The 13,119-nt window shown below is 36.2% G+C and overlaps 1 protein-coding gene and 1 non-coding gene across 2 annotated transcripts in view; both read right to left on the bottom strand.

The window, feature by feature from the left end:
• LOC106669188 overlaps positions 1–13,119 on the bottom strand; it is a 69,314-nt gene that overhangs the window by 30,911 nt on the left and 25,284 nt on the right. The window lies entirely within an intron of this gene.
• Positions 4,775–4,847, bottom strand: Trnas-acu. Its single transcript has one exon. It is a non-coding gene; the product is annotated as a tRNA-Ser (tRNA).

Below are 13,119 nucleotides of genomic sequence, written 5' to 3'. Positions count from 1 at the left end.
GCACGAGGTCGAAAGTGCTTTTCTTCCGCGCTGGGTTCACGAAATCTCGAATCTCGATGCTCAGCAGTAATCAATCGGCGGACAAAAAGGCAGGAACCTTTGATTAATAGCCGATACAGGGCCGATACGACAAATACGTTCATTATCTTGCACTCGTATCTTAACCAGTTTGTAATTGCGATGAAATAAAGCCGAGATTAGCGGTAATTTTTTTTTCTCCTCTCTACCGGTCACGAGAGCACGAGGGCGTAATTGAAAAACATATCTACGCCGGCTGTTCTGCCTAATTAAACGGCGTGTAGCATGATTCAAATTGTATAACTTGGAAAAGGAATTACCTAAAGTTTTCACAATAGCACTTACGATGTTGCAGAATGCCATTCGTCTAACCTAAATAATCAAGCGTGTGGAAAGGGCAAAATTTGGCGGAAAAACACACCAATGAAATAAAAATTGTAATTATACACAACTTACGAGTTTTACACGCATCTTTTAGAAGATTTAACAGTCCAAATTATAGGAAAAGCGAAAACACGCGGACCAGATGTAGATGTAGATGTAGATGTAATATTTGAGGGGTATGGTATACTGCGCCCTTTAAGAGCTATTGTATCCCCTGTGCTCTGCCTAAAGCACATCGGTGAGTCCTATTTCATCAAGAACTTGATTAATAGGCCCGGTTTCAGTGGTTGTAGTTCTTCTATGGTCACATTGTACATCCCAAAACACTTCCTCCTGCGGGCTAGTGTAGCTCCACAGTTTGTTAGTAAGTGTGTTGGTGTCTCTTCTGCTTCTTTGCAGAATCTACATGTGCCATCTTGGATTATTCCAATTTTCTTTAGATGTCCATTTAATCTACAGTGTCCTGTCAGGAATCCTGTTAGGATTCGCAGTCTATTCCTGCTTCCTTTGACACATTCTGTGATTTCTTTCTTGCCAAAGTTGGTTAGAAGATTCTTGGATTGTCTATGTCCAATAAGTGAATTCCAAAGTTCCCTCATCATGTCTGAGATATTCGTTAATAGTGTGGATTCCTATTCCACAGAAGGGTTCGGGTCCTATTAGCGGTGTGGCAGCCCCTTTTCTTGCAAGGGTGTCCGCTTTCTCGTTGCCTTCTACTCCCATGTGTCCTGGGACCCAGAAGAGGCTGACTTTATTCTGCGAACCTAATGTTTAGTTTGGTAGTTAGCGGACCAGAATAAACGATAAAAACAATAAGGGGGGCGTCGGTGGACGCAACGGTTTAGCCGTTGACACGGCGCTCATCACTGTAAGGTAAAGGTCCCGGGTTCGGATCCAGCGGCCCCGCATTCAAACCCGACATACTTTCAAATGGGCTTTTTTTTTTAAAACACCGGCACCCCGAGGGTTGATATAACCTGTCGCGAACACTCGTAAACAATTATACATTTGTTATGTACATGTTGGTTTTTGTTTAATCCTGGCATCCTTTGACAAATGATTTTCCAATGGGACCAGGCTGAGAACACATTGACAAGAAATTGACCGTCGAACATAACAAACTAGAGAAAATTCAGTGAAACTTTTGGCCGTAAGGAAGTAAACGATACGTTGAAATTTAGTGGAGTCTTACAACGAAAAAATTCGAATTATAAAAATTGTAAGTGCATCCATATCGATTTATATAATGCCCTTTCTTCCCTGTTACGACAAATATTTCGTATTACCGAGTGTTTCAAAATAATCACAATTTGTTTACACAAAATACCCAATTTTTTCAACTTTTTCTGCTGAGGTGTTCCTCGGACTATCATAGTCCAAATTATACACAATTTATGAGTTTTACATGCATCTTTTAGAAGATTCAACAGTCCAAATTATAGGAAAAGCGAAAACACGCGGACCAGGGTAAACGATAAAACAATAAGGGGGGAGCGTCGGTGGCCGCAAGGTAGGCGTTTACACGGCGCTCATCACTGTAAGGTAAAGGTCCCGGGTTCGAATCCAGCGGCCCCGCGTTCGAACCCGACATACTTTCAAATCGGCTTTTTTTAAAAACACCGGCACCCCGAGGGTTGATATAACTTGTCCCGAAATTTAGTGGAAAAGTTCGAATTATAAAAATTGTAAGTGTATCCATATCGATTTATATAATGCCCTTTCTTCCCTGTTACGACAAATATTTCGTATTACCGAGTGTATCAAAATATATACACTATTAGTTTACACAAAATACCCAATTTTTTTTTCAATTTATTGTGCTGAGGAGTTCGTATTACCAAGAAATTCGAATTATCAAGTTTCCGATTAATAATTTTGTGTAATTTTCAACTTTTTCTGCTGAGGAGTTCCTCGGACTATCATAGTCCAAATTATACACAATTTATGAGTTTTACACGCATGTTTTAGAAAATTTAACAATCCAAATTACAGGAAAAACGAAAACACCAGGATAAACGAAAAAACGATAAGGGGAGTGTCGCTGGCCGCATAGGTTTAGCCGTTGACACGGCGCCCATCACTGTAAGGTAAAGGTCCCGGGTTCGAATCCCGACATACTTACAAATGTTTTCTTTTTCAAAAACACCGGCACCACGAGGGTTGATATAACCTGTTGCGAACCCTCGTAAATAAATAAAATAGGACTATCATTTCCATTAAAAAAAGAGGTTAATTTTTGACAAATAATTTTACTATTTTGATCATTTCGACGACATTCCTAGTGCAACTCTAGCATCATTTTCTCAAAATCTAGGTGACCGATTTTCATGGTTGATAATTCGTTTTAAAAAATTGTCAACGGTATTTTATAATTGTATCAAACATTTTATTAGGTTTCGTGGTCCGCTTGACCGAATAAATTGTTTTCAATTAATTAAGGTTTTGGTTGAGATAAAAAAGTCAGCGTCAGGGGCGGGATTCGAACCCACGACCTTCGGCTAGATACGCCGCTGCTCTACCACTTAAGCTATCGTGATCTCGATCCACTCGGGCAACAACTTCCCATCTCAACCCCACTTTTTGAATTTTCCCTCCTCTTTGCCATTTTTCAAATGTCGTGTAATCTATTTTTATCTCAACCAAAACCTTAATTAATTTAAAGATGTTATTTGGTCAAGCGGACCACGAAACCTAACAAAATGTAGTAAGCAAAATTAAGTATACTTCACTAAAGCTCTCCGTGGCCATTTCATTTGTCGCCGAAAATCAAATAAATTGATTACACGACATTTGAAAAATCCGAAGGTTGGGTTGAGGGGGAAGTTGGATCGAAGTCACGATAGTTCAAGTGATAGAGCAGCGGCGTATTTAGCCGAATGTCGTGGGTTCGAATCCCGCTTGTGACGCTGACTTTTTTATCTCAACCAAAACCTTAATCAATTGAAAAGAATTGTATCAAACATTAAAATCGGACTATCATTCTCATATGTAGATTTAGATCCAACCGTCTATAAACAATACTTGAGAAAGATAAATAGGTCAGAGTGTTCTTTGGGCACAAAATCAATGGATCATGTCATAATGATTTGTTCAAAATTCTACAAACAAAGAAAACGATTTTGTCAATGAAATAAGCAGCTATCTCGAACCCCTCTTTGACTAAGGCGTGATGTCCCCAAGAAATATAAATATGTGAAAAAAATTAAACATAATGCCAACTGTGTAATTCGAAACGGGTGGCAACCATGGATGGCTATGACCATAGTGCTAATGAAAAAAAAAAGTATAATCAAAGAAGTCCATGAGAAGTTTCGTACCACTCAACGCCAGAAAACCTAAAAGAAAACGCCCATAAGACTTACTGGAGAATTATTCAAAGAAGAGGCAATCATTCGCTAATTGCTATAAACTGCTAATTTAAAAATACGAATGTATGTGTATATAATTGTAGTCAGCCTTTGGGTTCGAACCCTGACAAATTTTCACCATTATCAGTTGAGTTGTCAGTTTGTACTTGATTTTGTGAATGAAAAAAGTTGTTAATGCACCCTGTAATGAAAAAATAATGATATTTTCGGCTTGATAATATTTTTTTTGTCTTAATTAACAATATTCGAATAACAAGGCGTATTCGTTGGTGCAATGCGTAGTTTTGTAATTTTTCTCTCTTTCACCCCGCCTACCTCCCCAGGCAATCGGAAATTATAATTTATCTGCAAACCATGACAATGATTTCTTCATTTTATTTTCAATGTTTTAATAAAATAAAATGAAAAATAAATAAAAATGCGGTTTTGTAAGTTTCACCTTGGAATTTTGCCGGATCAGCAAGCGTCAAAAGCACTTAAAATGCCAGACGTCTTAAAATATACATTTTCCCCTAAAGATAAGGGACAAACTAATGGATATTGTAAATATATTTAGAATTTTTAAAGCACTTATCTTACCAAGAATGCAAAATAAACCAAATAACCTATTCTCCAACATCTATTTACTAATGTAAAATTAATTGAGTTGATATCACGATAAAAATTTAATTATTAACAATAATTTAGTTTCTTTTATTACAAGGTTAAGAAGTAACGGTGTTATTTCAATATTTTTACCAACGCACAATAATAATCAATAGTTTCAGTGGAAAATCGATTAATAAAAAAATTGTGAAAATCGATTTAAGCACGTTGAAAAAGTGAAAAAAGTGCAAAAACAACCATTACTGCAAAAATGAATTGGAAATGCTCTTCTGTTGGTATCATTGGTATATCTTGTAATTAGCACAACCCCTCCTTTGAATTTTAGTAAGAATATTAATATTACATATTTCACTTATTGTACATTTTATCTAAGGTCTTGGTTGGGATGAAAAAGTTATTGACACGAGTGGGATTCGAACCCACGACCTTCGGCTCAGTACGCCGCTGCTCTACCACTTGAGCTATCGTAACTTCGATCCACTCGGACACATACAAATACAACATTTCAAATTTTCCCTCATACAATCTCGCATAAAATTTCTGCATTTTGTTTCGTTGTCATTAAAGAAGAGGTTACAAATTTAGTTTCTTTACAAATTTTAAATTTAGCATTTTCTGAAAGATTTACTGTTTCTTTTACAAAAAATTGAAAGTTCTAGAAGAGTGACATCTTAGGGGATGTTAACTCCCTTTAAATGTTTGTTTTTGGATATCCGCAGAAATGAATGGTTTCAAAAATTAATCTTTTTATGTAAGGTTTTGGTCGAAATGAAAAAATTAGTGTCACGAGCGGGATTCGAACTGACGACCTTCGGTTGAATACGGCGCTGCTCTAACCAGTTGGACTATCGTAACTTCGATCCACTCGGACACATACAAATACAACATTTTCAACCCAAGACATTTGAAAAATGGCAAAAAAAGGAGGGAAAATTCAAAAGGTGGGGTTGAGATGGGAAGGTAGTGTCCGAGTGGATCGAGGTCACGATAGCTCAGATGGTGGAGCAGCGGCGTATCCAGCCGAAGGTCGTGGGTTCGAATCCCTCTCGTGCCATTGACTTTTTTTCATCTCAACTAAAAACCTTAATTAATTGTAATATTTTTTATATTCCATCAAAGTATTTCTACTCACTCAAAGTGTTTGTCTTCGGTGTAATTGTGCCATTCTTGCGTGTCTCTTTGAAAGCGCCAGTGAGATTTTGCTGTTTTATGTTTATACTGGCACTCTCAACACGACACGCAAGAATGGCACAATTAGACAGAAGACAAACACTTTGAGTGAGTAGAAATACTTTGATTGAATATAAAAAAAAATATTTTGCATTGTATAAATTCACTTTTTTCCACATCCTACATGTATTTGTTAAATGTAAACCATGTTTGTATATCCCAGGCCCTGAAGATGATCTCAATAAAGATCGAAACGTTGGCACGATAAAGAAAATGTTTTTCTGAAACCTACCGCATCTCACGATTTCTGAATAATTGGTATATTTTATATTAGCACATCCTTCAACAATATATTTGGTAGGATCGGGGATGTTGTCCTATGTCCAATCTGATCCTACCAATTGTTGAACAACAGCAGGTCAGTTTTGTCGTTTGTTGTCGTTTTCGAGGCATTTTAAACATAAACAAAATACAATTCCAGAAGCAATTATACAACAGCAGAGTCAATAAGACAAAATATAAGTTAAATATAATTTATAATACAGCAAAATCATAGCAATTAATACTGGCAAAGAGGAGGGAAAATTCAAAAGATGGGGTTGAAATTGGAAGTTGGTGTCCGAGTGGATCGAAGTCACGATAGCTCAAGTGGTAGAGCAGCAGCGTTCTAGCCGAAGGTCGTGGGTTCAAATCCCGCTCGTGACATCGACTTTTTTATCTCAACTAAAAACCTTAATTAATTGAAAGATATTAGGAGTTAAGATAATATTGAGCGAAAAAAAAGAATCCGTAGTATTACTTTATTTTTATATTGTAAATATGGTTTGTGATTTCAATTATGTTATTGTTGTCTTGGAATACTTAATATAGTGGAGCCTGATGAACAAATAAAACACACACACACACACACACACACACACACACACACACACACACACACACACACACACACACACACACACTCAGTTCCGTTAATCCGAAATCCGCTGTCGAATCACTTAAGCGTTTTTCTCCATGTTAAATAGACAATAGGACAGGGAAAAAAATACAGTTCGACACACAAACGTGAAAACGCGTTTCGAAATGTCCCCCAGGGCGCATTAATAATTCAGCACGCAGTGACACGACAGGTTGACACAGATCCTGTCAGCTATCACCGTCGATAATCTCGACAATGCAGACAAATGAGACTATAAATACCCATTTTGAATTTTTTCTTATTAAGCTCGTAAATATCAAAAGGCGATGTTTAAAGAATTTCGTTTGAATATAAATCGGCCATTTGACCACTCATTAAGTGAAAACTTCCTCATGTTAATACCTTCAAAAAGGTACTAATAAATTTGCATGGAACTTTGCCAGCAGGAAGAGGTGTCAATAATCGCCATCTTCGTACTCGCGCCTAAATATCGACTTTCTTTTCCGGTTATTTCTTTTATCTTCTGTTTTAATTAAAATAAATGGCATTTTTCAAGACGAAGGACGTCCATTGATGCGCCGTGTATTGTCGTCGTGAGGAAGTGAAACAATCAAAGGAGCCTCGATTTCATTTTGTCAATTAGTTTCGCTTTTTAACTCTTCTGAACGGGTCTGGACTCGAGACTTCCTCATGAGTTAGAGACCGGATTTTTATGCAGTTGTATATTTTGTTTGCCACCACGTACGACCGAGGGAATCATCTATCCGAATCATGTATCTAGGAAGCCGTAGGTTAAATTTTAAATTATAAAATTTATTCCTGTTTTCAATTAGAATTTCGAATTTTTGTTCCATAATTTACACATTTCTCATAAACATGAGAGCTCATCGTCATCCATTTGTTATTCCATTCAAATAGTATAAATACTCTAATGCTACTTAACAACAATAATAATAAAACAAAACCACTTAATTTTTTTATCCTCTTTTTATTGGAGGGAGCTCTATTTCTTATTTAAATTGCGATTTTATAGTAGTTTATTACCCCGCAATTTTTTTTTCTATTTCATTTTTCAGCTCCGGCTGCATCAAAAATTCCTGAAAAAAAGAAAGAAATCTTGCAGGCACAACTCTTATTGAAGCACGAGCAGATTAAACATTCAATGGTATAACAATTTGGGAAAAGGCCTAAATCTCACTATAAATTCCAAAAAATTTCAGTACAGCACAACAATGACGGCAGTAAAAAATTAATGGAATATCTGAAGCAAATTGATGTGTATGGTCGCCTTTGATGTTTTTCCACGAGTGTTTTTTCCTTTCCTGCGGTGAGTGTATTTATTGGCGCGAAAGTGAGTGCGTGTGGGTGGGTAGTGGGAGGAATATCGAGTACCCCACAGAACCACCGAACTTGGTTAGTTTTCTCTTTGTGTGTTTTATGTAGAATGAATGTATCTATTGGCGCGAAAGTGAGTGTGTTTGGGTGGGTAGTAGGCGGAATATCGAGTTCCCCACAGAACCACCGAACTTGGTTAGTTTTCTATTTGTGTGTTTTGTGTAGAATGAATGTATTTATTGGCGCGAAAGTGAGTGCGTGTGGGTGGGTAGTATAGGAATATCGAGTACTCAACAGACCCACCGAACTTGGTTAGTTTTCTCGTTGTGTGTTTTGTGTAGAATGAATGTATTTATTGGCGCGAAAGTGAGTGTGTATGGGTGTGTAATGTAGGAATATCGAGTACTCAACAGACCCACCGAACTTGGTTAGTTTTCTCTTTGTGTGTTTTGTGTAGAATGAATGTATTTATTGGCGCGAAAGTGAATGTTTGTGGGTGGGTAGTGTAGGAATATCGAGTACTCAACAGACCCACCGAACTTGGTTAGTTTTCTCTTTGTGTGTTTTGTGTAGAATGAATGTATTTATTGGCGCGAAAGTGAGTGTGTATGGGTGTGTAATGTAGGAATATCGAGTACTCATGGTTAGTTTTCTCTTTGTGTGTATTGTGCAGAATGAATGTATTTATTGGCGCGAAGGTGAGTGCGTGTGGGTGGGTAGTGTAGGAATATCGAGTACTACACAGACCCACCGATTTAGGTTAGTATTAGGCTAGGTGCTTCTTGTAGAGTGAATGGGCGGAGGCACTGTCGTAATATTAAATGCGCCAGTGGATCCGCATTCTTAGCTGTACTTATAGAGTGAGTGGTTGCCGCTTGAGTGAATGTATTTATTTGTTTGATATAAGTGTATGCGTGGGTAGGTCTGTGGTAGAATATCAAGTACACCATAAACCCACTAATCTAGGTCAGTATTTTAGACTCATTGTGCAAATGTATATTTTAATTGTATATAAAGTATGAATGTATTTATTATCATGAATGAGAGCGGGTTTTCAGCGGAATATCGAATACTCTGAAAGCCACACATGGCTAGGCAATGATTGAATGTTTGGGTATGACAGAGAGTGTTTTAAATCCTTTTCACCACGCGTGGAGGGGCTACAAATGTAGAAATGTCACAGAAACGTTACCAGAAAGATCGCTAGACTTCCTACAGGAGAGCTATCTGATATTTGTCAAAAAAATTGTTTACCTAGTAACTCCTTTCAATCACTTGAAAGATTGAGCATTTGCCTAAAGGGATAGAGATATTTGTGAATTTCTAAGATTGGTCAACCGAGAAATTATTTTTGATGGCTTCGAGACCATTCTTCGAATCAGAGCGTATAATGGCATTACAAATTCCTTGCGATTCCTTTATAATGCTCAATTCTGATTGCATGAAGTTCGGCTGTGTGTATGCAAGCCTCATTCGATAGAGACCAGCTGAGGTTGTACCCATCAGGAAATATCCCACACGCTACACCAATTTCATTTTTGGACCCATCGGTATAAAAAAGCCTTTATAGTTGGGATAGCTATTTAATTTTTTTAAAATTATTTTTAGTTTTAAAGAGTTTTAATATATATTTCGTTTAATTATCTATATTTCTTTTTAAAGTTACTATGATACTCAAAAAAACTGTTTACTGCATATTTTTGCATATTTCAGGGTTTTCAACTAGCATATTTTGGCGAGTTTTAATGCATAAAAATCCGGTCGCTGCTTATGAGGGAAGATGGTACGCGAAAACCAGATCCCACTCAGTACAGAAATTTATCAGAATTTTTCCATTTTCATTTATCTCCCTTAATTCGTGTTTGCTCATGATGTCTTCAATTCCACCAAATACAGAAAAAAGACTCTTTGGTATTAAATTGAGCATAAGAAAAAAACTAAAAATGAAATAAAATGGGAATTTTTTAAAAATGAAGTCCATTCCAATTCCTGTCGCATCTAAGGACATCATCGAAAGGATCCATCCTGCGCTCTTAAGAGTAGTGAAACCCTGTCAGGAAACTTCAAGAAAATGGATATTTTGAACATTTAATTTAATTATAAGCCTGTGATTTTTCCTTATGTCCAATTTTGTACGAAAGAGTCTTTTTTTGTTTACTTACATTACACATATGTAGACCATATTTTTGGAATAAAGCCTCGTAATAAACAAACCTAATTGTTTTAATACCACACTCCGACAATTACGTATTTGATGTGAAAAAATTGCAAGTTTATAAAACTGACATAACGCACAGACCTTTGGAAAAAAAACTGGTTTCCTGCATATCATTGTATATTTTAACGTATTAATATTACATATTATTGTATATTTGAGGGTTTTCAACTGCATATTTTATAGTATATTTTGGCGAGTTTTACTGCATAAAAATCCGGTCTGTGCTTATGAGGGAAGATGGTACCCCGAAAACCAGATCCCACTCAGTTAAACAATTTACCAGAATTTTTCCATTTTTATTTTTCTCGCTTAATCCATGTTTGTCCATGATATGTTTAATTCCACCAAATAAAGAAAAAAGACTCTTTGGTACTGTATTGAGCATAAAAAAAAACTAAAAATGAAATAAAATGGGAATTTTTAAAAAATGAATTCCATCCCTGTCACATCTAAGGACATAGAAAGGATCCATCCTGTGCTCTTAAGAAGAGTAAAACTCTGTCAGGAAACGATGCCCTTTGATTGGTGGTAGAGAAACTGGTCACTTTTTTTAGACTTGCCTATTTTCCTCTCGTTTGGGCTACATCGGTCAGCCTCGACTTGAATCATCAAACCTATAAGGACATGACAGAGCTAAAAAAGAGGTTCAGGATGTTATTCTACATGTCAAATAGGACTAAAAAGTTCCTATTGTCAATAGTCCGATCCTCAAAGGTATTCGTTATATTTCATTTTTCGTGTTACTTAACTTTTCACATTTTTGATAAAGCCTCCATATCTCGAAAAATATTTCCTACTGTAAATTTGACACGTCAATGGAAAGAGCATTAAAAATCAAAGTCATTAGTTTTTTAATTGAAACCTTAATTAAAAATATTTTTTATAAGCCGATACTATCTTCATTTGGAAAATGGTTTGGAGCAAGTGGTGATCAGATCTGCCATCCACACCTTTTTTATTTCCAAAGTCAGTAATAGATCTTTTGAATTTGCGAGAGATGGCTATGTGATTTATCTGGTTTATTTTAGAATGGTTAGGTCCTACGTGAACTTATGGCAGCACTTATGGGGGAAAGTGGTACCCCCAAAACCAGATCCCACTCGTGCAGAAATTTACCAGAATTTTTCCATTTGCATTTATCTCCCTTAATTCGTGTTTGCCCATGACGTGTTCAATTTCATCAAATACAGAAAAAAGACTCTTTGGTACAAAATTGAGCATAAGAAAAAACTAAAAATGAAATGGGATTTTTTTTAAAATGATGTCCATTCCAATTCCTGTCATATCTAAGGACATCATAGAAAGGATCCATCCTGTACTCTTAAGAATAGTAAAAATCTGTTAGGAAACGATGCCCGGCTTCTTCAAGATGGATATTTTGAACATTTAATTTAATTATAAGCTTGTGATTTTTTATTATGCTCAATTTTTTACGAATGAGTCTTTTTTGTTTGTATTACTTATATATGTTTAGATGTACACATGTAGACCAAACTTTTGGAATAAATAAACCTAGTATTTTAATATTACACTCCGACAATTATGTTTTCGATATGAAAAATTGCAAGTGTATAAAACTGACATAACGCACAGACCTCTCGAAAAAACTTGTTTACTGCATATCATTTTATACTTTAACGTATTAATATTGCATATTATTGTATATTTGAGGGCTTTCAACTGCATATTTTATAAAATATTTGGGCAAGTTTGACTGCATGAAAATCCGGTCTCTGCTCATGAGGAATCATGCCAAATATTGTTGTTTTAACAGTTTTCACGACAAACGTTGAATAATTCAAAAGGGGCCGTAATAAAACAAAATCCAATTCAAGGGCGACTGTAAAGAATAATTTCTGCTCTGTTGGCCCGGTGAGTAATCAATATCGAAAATGTTTTTCGGCCCTCCGTGGGCGTTGCTCAGATACATATCCACACGGCCGAGACGTATGAATCACCATCGGAAATGCCAGAAGTGATGAATTAATCGTCTTTGCCGAATGGGAAAAGGCATACGGGCTCGATAAATCTGCTTTTAAAAAGCCATCGTACGATTTCAAACGAAGTTCAGACGAAATGTCAGCCCGGGGTTTTGACATATTGCGGTGTTTCGGCGGTATGTTCTCTTTGCCTAACGGTATCATTAATCCAATAAAAACAAATATATCGCCAGTCGTAAGGGCAAGGCTATTGTTTCATTATTAAACCATCTAATTTTGCCAATTAAAAATGATAAATTATGAGCTACAGGTTGAAGTATTCAGGTGGACGAAAAACGCCACCCTCAGACCAAACATGAGTAATTACACAGGATATTCCGCTACTCGTGTTACAAACTTTGCCAGTAGATTTTACATTCAAAAAGGACCAGAAAGTCCTAATTAACTATGGTCTGAATCCCAACAGTTTCAGAGTTATTTTCCTTCTTCTGATTTTTTTAAGATTTTACGACCTTGTTTCACATAAACGATGATAAATCCAAAAATTAAAAAGTTGATCCCAGTGAAAACTACGTTAAATTTCAAATAAGATGCGATCCATATTAAACTTTTAAAGGAAGTAAATCTTGCCAATTAAACAGTATAAATTATTAGCTGCAGTTCGAAGAATTCAGGGGGAAGGAAAACGCCACCCCAGACCAAACAAGAGTAATTAATCAGGGTATTCGGCTACTCGTGTTACAAACTTTGCCAGTAGATTTTACATTTAAAAAGGACCAAAAAGTCCTAATTAACTATGGTCTGAATCCCAACAGTTTCGGAGTTATTTTCCTTCTTTTGATTTTTTAATATTTTACGACCTTGTTTCGCATAAACGATGATAAATCCAAAAATTAAAAAGTTGATCCCAGTGAAAACTACGTTAAATTTCAAATAAGATGCGATCCATATTAAACTTTTAAAGGAAGTAAATCTTGCCAATTAAACAGTATAAATTATTAGCTGCAGTTCGAAGAATTCAGGGGGAAGGAAAACGCCACCCCCAGACCAAACATGAGTAATTAATCAGGGTGTTCGGCTACTCGTGTTACAAACTTTGCCAGTAGATTTTACATTCAAAAAGGACCAAAAAGTCCTAATTAACTATGGTCCGAATCTCAA

The sequence above is a fragment of the Cimex lectularius genome, unplaced genomic scaffold, assembly GCF_000648675.2.
Source record: "Cimex lectularius strain Harlan isolate CLEC.00 unplaced genomic scaffold, Clec_2.1 scaffold145, whole genome shotgun sequence".
In the NCBI taxonomy this organism is placed as follows: domain Eukaryota; kingdom Metazoa; phylum Arthropoda; class Insecta; order Hemiptera; family Cimicidae; genus Cimex; species Cimex lectularius.
This window is presented reverse-complemented; position numbering and strand designations above follow the sequence as displayed.